Raw genomic sequence first — 13,515 nt, forward strand, 5'->3', positions numbered from 1 at the left:
GTATGCAGTTGGTTGTGGGTTTGTCATATATGGCCTTTATTATGTTGAGGTACTTTCCTTCTATCCCCATTTTATTGAGAGTTTTTTTTTTAATCATAAATGGATGTTGGATCTTGTCAAATGCTTTCTCTGCATCTATTGAGATGATCATGTGGTTTTTGCAGGAACCACATTTTAGAAACCATTGTGTTAGGCTGTGAGGTCTATGAGGGCAAGGAATAACTTTCAAGCCTCTTTTTATTATCTGTATGCTACTTAATATATTTTTTACCTTCTTTCTTTGGTAAGGAACTTTTGATCTTTTCCCTAATTCATTTCAGAAAACACCCTACTGAAAGGAGAATACTTTAATTTCTTGTGTTTATGAAACTATATAATGATTAGGAATGCCTCAGAATTTCCTTGATGAACATATAAATCATGTTGGGTGTAAGTGTGGACTGTATTGTTTCCAGGCATGCTACTTTAACCTAAAATCATAAATCCTAGAGTCCTATGAGTTAAACCGAAAGCAATATTGATCCTCTTTCTAGCGATGGCAATTTGGGGTCGCTATGGAGCTGGGAGGGCAATGCATGTATGCTTCCTGGCAACACAGTTCTCTTGAGGACTGTGTTGTCCATTTTTTTAAAAAGAGCAAAATTGTAGCATCCCAATTGCTTCTTAAAATTTGTGAGTTTCATCTAGCATGAAGTATTGTTCAGCTAACAGTTGAAAATCCTCTAAAGTGAACAGCATTTAGGGGCTATTAGAAACTTTATCAGAAAGTCAGATAGTGACTCTGAACAATGAATTAGCTCAACCTGCCGAAGAAAACTGTACATCAGCTGAGAATAAAGAAGTCTCCTTTGAATCGAGCTGCAAGTCTTCTTCAGTGAAGAGTTTTGTGTATTTAAGAGACTTGAGGGGGCCGGCCCTGTGGCCGAGCGGTTAAGTTCACGCGCTCTGCTTCAGAGACCCAGCGTTTCACTGGTTTGGATCCTGGGCGAGGACATGGCACTGCTCATCAGGTCACACTAAGATGACGTCCCACATGCCACAAGTAGAAGGACCCACAAGTGAAAATATACAACTATGTACCAGGGGCCTTTAGGGAGAAAAAGGAAAAATAAAATCTTAAAAAAATTAAAGTAGAAAAATAGAGACTTGAAATGATTGTACTGATGTTTATTGGACTGTTACAGAAATTGTGTTCCTGAGCAGTGTGAACCCTTATAAAATAAATTCAGTAGCTTAATTACATATCAAAGCCTTCTTTTAAACCCCAACTACCCTGACATGATTGAGGAGAAAATGAAGCAAACTTCCCTTGAAATGATTTCATAAAATTTTTTAAAGAACACAATCTTTAAAAAAAATCCCAATCCTCATGTGTATTGTGCAAAAGCTTTTAAGGAAATGCATCAAAATGCTGATCATGATTATGTCTACATGGTGGTTCTATAGGTGATTTTAATTTCCTTTATTTCTGTAACTTCTAAATTTGTAAAAGCATGTTACGTTTTCAGTCATTAAGATATTTTTATTAACGGAAATATTAGCGACTTAACTAGATTAGAGATTTTCTCTGTAAGCATAGTAGTTAAAATTAGTTGCACTTCATATTTTCAATATACTTACGAATATGTTCAAGAGTACATATCTGAAATTGCTGTCGCTTTTAGTAAAAAAAGACAAAGTGGGATGTATACTATACTATTTTTGTAAAAGTAAAATATTTGTGATATACATATCTGTAAAGGTATATGATTGTGTAGAAAAGAGTCGAGAATAAGTACTCCGAGCTATTAATAGGGATTCTCTCTGAGTGATGGGAGTAAGCCATTAATTATCCTTTTGCGTATTTCTCTTATAATTTTTTGCAACAAACGTGCATTACTGGTTTATAAAGTTTTTCATAAAGCAAGCAGAGGAGTCGGCTTTAGCAAAGGTGAAAAGCTGGTGCTCCTCTAAGCACAGGCAGCCCTGCTCTCCAGTGACAGACAATAAAGGTGGAGACACATGAAGAGAGTGTAGGTGGATGCTTCTGGACCCACCAGCTATTATAGACTCTCAGGTCTTCTCACTCTACTTTTGTTTTCAACAGGAAAACTCCATGGTGTGAGTTCAGTGGAATAGTATTGGGATTTAGGTGACTGCCAGGTTTAGGTTGTGAGGTAAACTCTGGGTCATGGCCAGGGAAAACAGAGATCTAGCATCAAAGTCACCAGGCAGTCACTATCCAACTGCCCTGTAGGAGAGCAAAGCAACAGAGAAGTGCAAAATAAGGTTAAAAAAATATCACTTTATTTACAGTTTTGCTAAGGTGGACCTCTCTTTTTCAGTCTTCCTCCAAAAAGCATATAGAATGTCAGTGACCTCGATAGGGTCCCTTATTATCTCCCAGACTGTCAAGCATCTTCACTTTAAGCCCCTCTCTCTTGTCCTGGAGGAAGCATGGTATCCCAAGGAGTCATGTTCATTAGTGCTGGGACATAGGCTTCCTGCCTGCTGGTTCCTCGAGACTAGAGAGCACGCTTGTTGCCTGCCTGCTTCGGAAACTTGTCACCCACTCCCGCTCGCTCAGATATGTCCATGACCTGGCTCCATGGTCACTTCCTGGGTAAGTTATAGTGGTGTGGCCCAGACTTAGCATTGTCTTCCTTCATTCTCTGCCATTTTTTATTCTTTTCGTTTGTTCTTTCAACAAAGACTTCATGAGCACCTCATTCCTTGGTAAACAAAACAAAGCCCCTGTCCTCATGGAGTTTACCTTCTGGGATGCGAGCCAGAAAATAAAATGAGTGAAAAAGAGGCATTTAATATAATGTTGAGTGGTAATAAGTGCTATTAAATAACAAAAAAAACCAAGGTTCTGGGATGGATTGAAAGTGACAGAGATGGGGTTGTGAGGAAGTGGCATCTAAGTTCAGACTTGCATGAAACGCATCCTGGAAGCAAGAGGAAAATCTGGGTGAAAATCTAGGCGGAGGGAGCTGCAGGTGCATGGGACCCGAAGCAGAATGAGGTTGGGCTGTCAGAACTTGGCAGGGAGATATTTAAATTCCTGCCAGCTGGTCAGTGGACTAGTTTCTGAGGGATGGTAAGGTCTTTACCACCTCTAAACATATACTCAGTAAGATATTATTTGGCTTGTTTTCTTATAAAGATTAGATGCTGCTTTTCAGTCCGTGGGGTTCCATGTTTGCCAATGAATTGCTGTATAGTATCTAAACACATTTACTTGTGATATGTTTTATGAACGTTTACTCAGTGAACATTTATTGATTTTTACCTGATTGATTGGATGTGCTAGAAGGGGGAGAAAGACTTGCTGATAAAAGAGAAGAAAGGAGGAGGGGCTGGCCGCGTGGCCGAGTGGTTAAGTTCGCGCGCTCTGCTGCAGGTGGCCCAGTGTTTCGTTGGTTCGAATCCTGGGCGCGGATGTGGCACTGCTCATCGGGCCACGCTGAGGCGGCGTCCCATATGCCACAACTAGAAGGACCCACAACCAAGAATATGCAACTATGTACCGGGGGGCTTTGGGGAGAAAAAGGAAAAAATAAAATCTTAAAAAAAAAAAAAAAAAAAGAAGAAAGGAGTTGTTGGAGAGAGTCCTAGAGAACCAGGAATTGGTTGTGAGGGGGCCCAGGAGGAAAGAATGTCAAGGAGAAGGAGGTCAGCACTGTCAGACACACCAGAGAAGTGCAGGGATACAGGAACTGGACATGACCTGTGGGTTCGGCGATCAGCGTGACCCCGCTGGTCTTGGTGGGTGCAGTGTCAGTTGCATATTGGTCAGACAGAAGTGGGCTGAGGAAGTGGAGGCAGTGACTGTAGAGTTCCCAGCTTTTGAGAAGTGTGAACAAGTAAGAAAGGAATGAGATTAGACGGCTTGACAGGGATATGAGTGAAACCAAGAGTTTTTTATTTTGTTGGGGGTTTGTTTTGAAGAGGTTCTGTGGTTCTTTCCTTGACAGGAAGTCATTGTTTGCATTCTTTCCTCACAGAATAAATAGTTGTCCTCCCCCACCGCATACCTTTTAAACATTTAAAACTGTTTACAGCTGTATAGTTTTCCAAGTATTCAAAGACAGTTTGCCTGTGTGATCTCATTGATCTTCTTGAGAGGAAGGTACCAAATGTTATGCCTCTTTCTTAGATGAAAGCCTCAAAGCTCAGAGGGTGTAGCTGAGAAGTTACCCCACTAATCAGTTGTGGGGCAAGAATTTTTATCAGTATACCCTATCCAGCCCAGAGTTTGGGAATCTGTATTCACGACATTAAGTGACCATGATTTGCTCCCTATTCAACCAGTTAACCTCTGATTACCCCAGAAGAGAACCCAAGGTGTTTAGATATAATTTATAGGGCAGATTAAGAAGCATCTCAGAATCCGCCTCTATCTCCCCCCTGCACACTACCCTTCTCACCCACCTCTGCCCCCTCATGTATACACACACATCACCCACCCCACATATAAACCTCTGCCATACACAGGACCTCAAACTCAGACACCTTCCCTTGTCCATAACTGGATACACTTCAGTTCTAGTCTCAAAGGATTCTTGCTCACAAAGCTTCGCTACTCTCTTTTTGATATTTTCCTCTTTCTGGGGTTTGGACTTGGGGTAGAAAGGTGTATAGTTAGGTTAGGGAAATTGATTTTGTAAGGCCAGATGAGAGGCCATCTGTCAGTCCCTAGGTTTCAACAATAAGGGTTCATTCAGTTGATCATTAAATGTTTGCTGAACTTGCTTTCTCTCCTCACAAAGGAAACCCTGTAGAACTGAAGCTAAACGGTTTTTGTGTAAATTTGATCTAAAGCAATAGTTGTTTTCTGCAGGCTTTGATCCTTCAGGATATTCTTTGAGCTGCAAGGATTAACTATTCAGCATTGGGTTTTATAAGCACAAAATGGGGATTGTCAAAATTTTTGTTCTGGCCTGATCTCAGCCCCTAAAATATGAAAGGGCAGGTTCATAGTGTTGGCATGTTGATAATTTTTACAGAGTGCCGCTTGTGTGGTGTAGCTTTGCTGCTTACCTGTCACTAGTTAGCTCCTTTCCCCTCCTCACTCCCCACAAGAGGCAAAAGGCTTTGCTTCTCGAACATATTGAAAGCCCATCAAGAGAAAAGAACAAGTGTCTCCTCTTTTTTTTGTCTGTAGAGTTTAGGTTGGAACTTTGCAAATTGTAGAAGCCCAATAAGTTTGTTTATAGAACATTCTTTGTTCTTAGTCCTTTTCCCACTTGTCCCACCCTCTCACAAATATTTAACATAAATATATTTACTAATGTAATTAACATATTACCATAAATGTAAATATTACACATATGTACACCCTGTAGAGAGTCTTCACTTTTGCATATTTCAGAAATTTTCTTTGACAAAGAAAGATAGAAGAATTAAAACATCTAGATTCCAGTTTGGATGAGTCACTTCTTGAAAGAATGTGGATAGATGGAGAATGTGGAAGGAACAGACTAGGACCCAGATGCTTGTATAATTCCCTCCCACCTCTGTTTTATAGTCAATGTTAAGGATTTGGAAGGAGAGGGAATATTACCCTAATGAAGACAGTAACGAATAGTCTAATGATGTGAAGAATTGGGTCCCATGATTCTCATTTGACTGAGATATATTCTCCTTCCGACTTTAATAAAAATGATCCCTAGGGCATTCATTGACCTGGGTTAGAGTCCTGACGGTTGGACATTAATGAAAAAGGGCTAGTAACCTGAGACCCCCTGACATAGATGTATCCTCTTCAACGTTTGTTGTTTTCTTTACAGTGTGGTACCCGGGCAGGTCCCAGAAAGGAAAGTACTTCTCTGAAATGCTAACCATGTCAGAGGAATGATGAGCAATTAAAAAAAAAAAAAAATCCTCCATCAAATCAAGTAGACTCTTTACTCCATCATTGTTAACACCTTGCAAACTGGGCAGAGAAGTTCCATTTATTTCAATGCGTCTTCATTTGCTTATTAGACATTCCATACCCTGCAAATATATTTTTGTTTTAAATCATTTTTATGAAACTAATTGCAAAAGAAAAAAACAGTTTTTTTAACTTACATAGAATGTTAAGCAAAAATACAGAATTCTTGGTAACACACTGAAAATATCTCAGGAAATGTTACCTCTTTACAGATGTGTTTTATGTTTCAGTGTAGTAACTGGTTCGTTCTGTTGTTTAATCTGGTGCTTTTTAGGCTTATATGATAAGTTTAATCTCCAATTAAGGTAGGTAATTTAAGTCTGTTTCCTAGTCAGTCATTGTCACATGCCCTACAACCTTAACAATATCCAGTCACTTCGTAATAGAAGCTATTTGTCAAGAAGTTGTAGAAAGAACAAGCAAGAGTAGAAAGACCATGGAAAGAGTAGTGGAAACAGTTGCAGAGCTGGCTGCACTGGTACTCAAATGTACCCTACACCGGGGATCTTTGTGCAGGACAACTGCCATCTCATCTGGTACTTTAGTAACAGCTCCTGCTTGAACCTTTCCATCATAACACACATAAGAGTTGTACCCAGAAAATTATAGTATGCTATTTCCTTCTGAAATAAGTATTTGTTCTTGTTCTCACTGAGCTAGCCGTTTTTCCTTTTCCTCTGAAACCAGTAAGAATGAGAAAGAACCCTCCTTCCTCTAACATTCATTCTTATCTTAGAACAGAGGAGATCCTTGGAGATGATCTAACCCAGCTCCCTCTTTTTGTGACTGAAGCGCACAGGACCAGAAAGGATAAATATGGTTTGTCCATGTCATACCAGTGGCTAAGCAGGGACAAGAGTCCAGGTTTCTGAATTTCTAATTAGGGGGTCTTTCTGTCCCCGGGCCTTGAAAAACCTAAGGGCCTAGCTACCCTCCGGGCACTGTGACCAACTCACAGGGGTACTGCTTGCAGACTATTTTAAAATTTCAAGGGAAACACAGGGGTATCTATCAAACACTGCAGAGACTACTTGCTCCCGGTAATTCACATTTTAGTATTAGATTGTACTGTATTTCTTTCGATGACCTCATCGTTTTGCAAAGCTGAGGTTTTGATGGGTTACAGTGATAATGAGCAAGTACCTCGTGAAAATCAATGTGGAACAGGAAATGAGGATGGCGATGTCTAATATGATCCTAAGATATGGGAGGTTGTGCAGGGCCAACAGGCACCCACATCCCATTAATAAGTAGGGGTAGTGATTTAAGAATGGAATAAAAATATTACTTTTTCTTGCAATTGTTTTATGTTTTCAAATCGTGCTAACTTGCTGGGTCAAAAAGTTTTTGTTGGGGCTGGCCGTGTGGCCGAGTGGTTAAGTTCGCGCGCTCCGCTGCAGGCGGCCCAGTGTTTCGTTGGTTCGAATCCTGGGCGCGGACGTGGCACTGCTCATCTGGCCATGCTGAGGCAGCGTCCCACATGCCACGACTGGAAGGACCCACAACTAAGAATATACAACTGTGTACCGGGGGGCTTTGGGGAGAAAAAGGAAAAAAAAAGAAGTTTTTGTTTATCCCTAACCACTTAATAAATGGATTTCTTAGGGATTTCTCTTGGCCTGGGGTGCCATGAAAAAGTTACTGAGATACTAAGGGCTCTGTGATTTGAAAAGTTTGGGAACCTCTGACTTAGAATATCTTTCAGGATAAAGCTTCTTACCAAGGAAGAGAAAGGGTGAATGAAACTGGGCATATTCAACAGCGAGGGGAGGCAGAGCAACACTCCCAAGGTTGATTGACGTTGCTCAGCGGGCACAATGGCTGCTACAAGAGATTCTAGGTGATGTTGCTGCCTGCATGGTATTTGAAGAAGATAAATTATCGGGCTTCTCTACACCTTTTTATCTTGAGAACCTTTATGGGGATTATTGGCTCTTTGTCACGTGCCCTGCAGTTTCCCTTTAGGGCCTTATTATTAGATTCTGGACAGGGTGGCCTGAGGCGCTATTGTGGAGACAATGTCAGAACACCCGGAGGTGAACTTGGAGCTGAAGAGGACGCAACTGCTCACTTGCCTTTCTTAGATCTGCCATTTTTGTCCATTCTGAGTAATTCCCATGGAATCAATTTTCTAGAAACTGTGAGCCAAGTTCTTTTTAGTTATTGTGTCTTGCTAGTTAGTAGCTCCACCCAAGAACATAGTAGAGTAAAAATTGAAAGCTACATGTAGGAGGAATAAATATTATTTTTAGAAGATTATCATTTATGACATTAAAAATTTTGGAAAAGAGAGGAAAGGAAAATATCACCAATATTTCTTCCTCACAACTGATCTTATAATTTTGAGGTAGATGAGCCTAGGCTTTTGTTCCTAAGAATCTGTTCTTTTCTATGTAGTTGTTCATAGTATTCAGTTATATATTCTCTTTTTTTTTTTTCTACTTCCAGGAGATGGTGTAGCACGATGACTTATACTCAAGCTTTGGTCTCCAATGCAGTTCTAATCTCAGTAGTGAGACATAAAGCCAAGAGCTTAATTTCTGAGTCTCAGTTTCCCACACCTAAAAAATGAGGATAATAATCTTCATAGTCCCAGTGAGATTTAAATAAAATATTTGTAAAGTGCTTACTATAGTGCCTAGCACATACCAGGGACTCAGTAAATAGTATGTTGTTATTAATATACCATCAGCCTTTCCCTTTTGCCACATAGCCTTTGTGACCATGTTTTTAATAACTGCATGATATTCTGTCAAGTTGTATGCATTCTTATTTGCATAACCATTTGTCTATCATTAGATTCTTAGGTTGCCTCTAAATTTGCACTAGAATAAAAAAGTCTGCAGCAAGCTGTTATTCCTTCAGCAGATTCAATAAGTGCTCGCTGTGTACAAGGACCTTTTCTTGGCATCAGGAGCACAGAGTTCAGAGTGGCACGGTTGCTGGCCTTGAGGGGATCACAGTCTGCGGGGGAGATGTGTACAGATAATTCTGGCCTGTGGTAAACACCATCACTGTCCAAGTTACTGAGAAAGTGCAGAGGAGAGGACAAAATGTCAGATGCGGCCTAAAGAGCTCAGGAAAGGCAGGAGAGGGTTGTAGGAGATGAGTGAAGTGAGTTAATGGGGGTGGGGCGCAGGTTATTAAGGGCTTTTTAAGCCGTCATACAGAATGGGACTTTTATGCTCAGTGCAATGGGGAAGTTGGTTTTGAGAAGAGAATTGGCATTATCCTCTAAGGTTTTGTATCCTGTAGGGGCAAAGGTGGAAGCAGAGTTTAATTAGGAAGTTATTAAGGAATCCAGGTGACATGGTGTGGCCTAGACCAGGTAGGAGTGGTGGAAGGGGTAAGAAGTGGCCAGATTGAAAGAAATAGCCCATGACACATGAGCTGTCATGTTGGATGTGAAGGTGTCAGAGAAAGAGTCAAAGATGGGCTCTCAGGCATTTGGCCTGAGTGACCAGAAGGGTGGAATTGCCATTTCCCAAAACAAGGAAGGATGTTTGGGGAGAAAATCAGGAGTTGAGTTTGGGGATGCTGTGTTTGAGATATTTATTAAACATCCAGACAGAGAGATTCAACAGGTAGGTAGATGTAGGAGTCTGGAATTCACGGGGAAAAAGGTTTGTCCTGGAGTTATAAATTTGGGAGGTATCTGTATATTTATGGTATTTGTACTGTATTTTAAAAACTTAGTACAGTTATTTATTTTACCCATTATTACCCCTCTCACATAAAATTTTCTTTGGTATCTTCATCTGTTTTTTTTTTTAAACCAGAAAAACTTGAGTCTGTTAAATTACTTTTCTAAAGTATGTTGGAAATTTTACTAAAAGACTATATGGTAATTTGGGAAGACTTGGCATCTTTAAAATGATTCTTTGTATCCAGCAACATGTTATATCTCTGTTTAGTTTTCCTTTCCTTCTTCTGATAAGAGTTCATTCTTTTTTCCCCAAATAGTTCACACACATTTCTTGATAATGTTATTTCCACATTGTATACTTTTTGTTGCCATTGTTAGTAAATTCCATTTCATTGGTATTCTGGTAGTTTTTGCTCTTCTCAAGGAATTATATTGACATATTTGGCTACCTCATTAAACTTCTGGTACTATGAATAGTATCCTACTTGATTTCTTTGATTTTTTTTTTCTAGGAATAGAATCATATCCACAAATAATAATTTTGTCTTTTCCTTTCAATATTTGTGTCTCATATCTGTTCATGCCGAGAGATTAAGATAGGGGGTGACTTTGGAATAAGGAGGCAGTGAATACCTAAAAGTCTGGTCGCAGCTTACAATGTTTGTTTAGTTTCTGCTTTAGGCTTATCCTAATTATTTCTTTTCCTTGCCGTTTTAAAAATTTATTTCTGATGGGTTTTTGAGTGCCTAGAGTTCACCTGTGTTAGATTTGTGCATTACCTCTTATGGTTGGTTTTGCTGTGGTATATTTCGTTTTCAGCCATTTTGCTCTTCCAAGGACTTATTCTCTGATTCCTCGGGAGAAAGCTCTTTTCCTGCCAAATCAGCGTTTAACTTTCATGGATGCAGAAACAAATTCAGTAGAGAGTACATAACCAAGAGATTTCAATCCTATAGTTGAGGAAGGCTCTAATGAAAATTTTAAATTCAGTAGCCTTCTCCCCACCCCCAAAATCCACAGACACAGTAAAAATGACTTTATACACAGTTTTTTCAAAAATTATTACACGTGCATTTATAAAACAATTGCCCTGGAAAACTTTCATTTTCAAACTAAGGTAGTTTTGCAAATTTGAAAATTATATTTGTTTAAAAAATCTTTCTAGATACAAAACCAGTTTCACTTCTGATGTGGATTGCAAATCAGAAAATGACTTGCTGATACCGCCTAGATTTCTAGAATGCTTTATCTTGAATTTTCCAGTTAACTTTCAAGTTTTATTTTTTGTTTGTCAAGTTAAGCCTCTTGTGACCTTTCTCCCTGAATGAACAGTGGACGCTATCAGAAATGTTAGGACTTTGTACCACCAAGGGTAGATTTGCTGAAAAGCTTTTAATTGGCCTGCATTGCCTTGTTTAAATAGCCAAACACCTGCTAGGCAAGCCCCTGCGCATGTGAGTGGCTATATGTTCCTTCCTTTAGGATTTGCAAGGCTGGAGCACAAAGACAGCGATTGTTACCCAATAAGCAGTAGTCACACATTTCTACCAATCGCCTTAGGAGGGCTGGTTACCATGGAATCCACCATCTGTTCACTCCCCGCCGGAATGTGATTATCCTTGCTGGGCTGGGAACTGGGGGAAGCAGGGGAGTGTGTGCTGTGTGAAATTATCTGCAATGGACTGGGTTAATGGGAGGCTAGATTTGGCTTGCTGGAAGAACAAGTGAAGGGAGCTTTACTTCAGCCATTTGTGACTTCTAACCCAGAGGAATAAATTCAGCTTTTATAAGGTAAGTAACCCTGGTAGTATGTATCCAGTTTGTGCCATGTTTGGTATAGGGCATTATCTCCATGTGGTCCAAGGAAAGGGAACTATAAGCTCCTCTGGAAGAAATCTCCAGCATTACACACTTTTGTGGCATTGATTTTAAGCAGCTCAATTATGTCTGTACAGTAACATGTTGATGCTGGGAAAATACAAGAATTATTCTTTAATTGAATTATTTGTGCCTGTGAAATTGTTTTATGACCCCTGGAAGTGGCAAATAGACAATCATTTTTAATGGTTTCTCAGAGTAAATTATCCCGATATTCTTTTTGAAATACGCTCATGGCCACAACGTGTTCAGTGTTCCTCAAATGAGAAAATGTCTCAGGTCAGGGACATTTGTAGGTTATGATTTAATTCATGATTATTCTAGCCCACATAACTGACCTACCATCACTAGCTCCTGTTTTGAAATGCAACGTTTATGCAGTTTTATTTTGCAATGCTTTTGCACAAGTTTCAAGGGCCTGAGCATGTGGAAACAATGTGACACTGCTTTAACGGCGGGCATGCAGGCACAGTGTTAAGGCAGGGGCAAGGCTAGGGAGATCGGCTTCTATGTCAAGGGCTTCCTTTGTTTTTCTGTTTCAACAGCCCCTAAAAATGTGTGGTGCATATTGTAAGCAGTGGACGGAGATTTTGGTGCTAACAAATGGATGACTGACATTTTTCTGTGTGGCTAAGAGGTTGCTAGCTCAAACAAGGGACTTCTATGTCCTTTGTAAAGCAACATTGTATCCTTTTCTCCAAAACTGTACCCTAAAATATCAAAGTGAAAAACAAAAAGTGTGCTGTCTATACTCTGGATACTTGTTTGGTGTAAGTTTTTCTATCATTTAAACCACAATGCCAGGTATCTGCGAGTCTAGCTGGGTCTGCCATTTTTATTTGATATAGGAAAGGTTGCAAGCAAAGGCTTAGCTTGTGAAGCTTTCGTCCTTCTAATTGTGCTGTTCTGCTGTCATCTTGGACATTCATGTCAGTAGGTCAATGGCTGCCCAGAGAGCTAGAAAAGGTCATTGCTAAATAGGCCTTACTTGTGTGATTTTCTTTTTTTAATGATAGTATAAAATTAGATAACCTTGTATTGGTCAAGGACTCATGTTCTTACTTCAAGAACAGGTTTTGAAGCCTGACTGGTAGTTGTGGATTCTTGGTATTAATTGTAGTTGACTTCAAAATTCTTACCTTCTTTTGTGCTTACTGGCCTATATATGTTGTTATTGTTATTTAAATTTTTTAATGTACAAAATTAGATTAGGTACATACTACCTCTAAAAAGCATCTTTTTCAATAATAATAGACACATGTCTGCCAGAAAATTTCCTTAGAAGCATCTGTAAAAATTTTTAAGCTAATCTTGTATTATTGGGATAAAATTTTTACCCATAAAAACAGTCGTTCATAAGCAATATAAGTTTTGGGAGGAAATGAAATAATTTAAAAGCATGTGCATTTAGGATATTCGTGCTGCTTTTATCATCTTAGAAGCCTGAAAAAGCTTAGGAGTGAGTGGGTGTGAAGTGTGAGAGCATCCGTGTGCCCGGGATGTGGTTGCTTAAGCAGTCAAGGTGGGCTGGCTAAATCTTAAATCTGTACACTTCTCAAGTTCTCTAGTGTTTGTGGATTTCCTTACTATTTTTATTGTTGTTGAGTTAAAGTTGTAAGTTTGTTTTAAGTGGGTATTTATGTCGGAATATATCCCGGTTATGGATAGTGGTAGGCACTTTGTCATTTATTTTCACTTGTAAGCATATTTATTAATATGTTCCTTGACTGAGTTTTCCGAGTAATAGATAATAAAGCCACAAGGGTGTTCAAAATGTGTTGAAAAAACTTTCTTTCATCAACCACTGGATTTAGGGTTACACTTTCTGAAACTGGTAAAGAAGATCGGGCAGCAGAAACAGTCCTGAAGCACCTGTGATCCCACCCAATGTACCTGAGGGACGGGAGCGCACTGTTGTATGACATGTAGTGCGCTTGAGAGGATGTTGTTTTTAGACTTGGTGTCTCTTATTGCCCATGGTGAGATGTGCATGTCCATTCACATGCTCGGTCAGCAGTGAGACCCAGCACTGTGTCCACAGTCTGTGGTAAGGAGTTTAGTGTACCGAGTT

General features: G+C 39.7%; 1 protein-coding gene across 7 annotated transcripts in view; it reads left to right on the forward strand.

The window, feature by feature from the left end:
- Positions 1 to 13,515, forward strand: part of FGD4 (FYVE, RhoGEF and PH domain containing 4) — a 192,541-nt gene that overhangs the window by 72,145 nt on the left and 106,881 nt on the right. Inside the window, exon 1 of one of the 7 annotated variants that reach the window (XM_070494674.1) lies at positions 11,182 to 11,357. The exons of 5 other annotated variants lie outside the window; for them this stretch is intronic. The gene's annotated coding sequence lies outside the window, so the exon portion shown is untranslated. Of the gene's footprint in view, positions 1 to 11,181; positions 11,358 to 13,515 lie in introns of those variants that run through there. One more of the 7 variants, XM_070494678.1, reaches the window with a different exon arrangement.

The sequence above is a fragment of the Equus asinus genome, chromosome 22, assembly GCF_041296235.1.
Source record: "Equus asinus isolate D_3611 breed Donkey chromosome 22, EquAss-T2T_v2, whole genome shotgun sequence".
Lineage (NCBI taxonomy): Eukaryota > Metazoa > Chordata > Mammalia > Perissodactyla > Equidae > Equus > Equus asinus.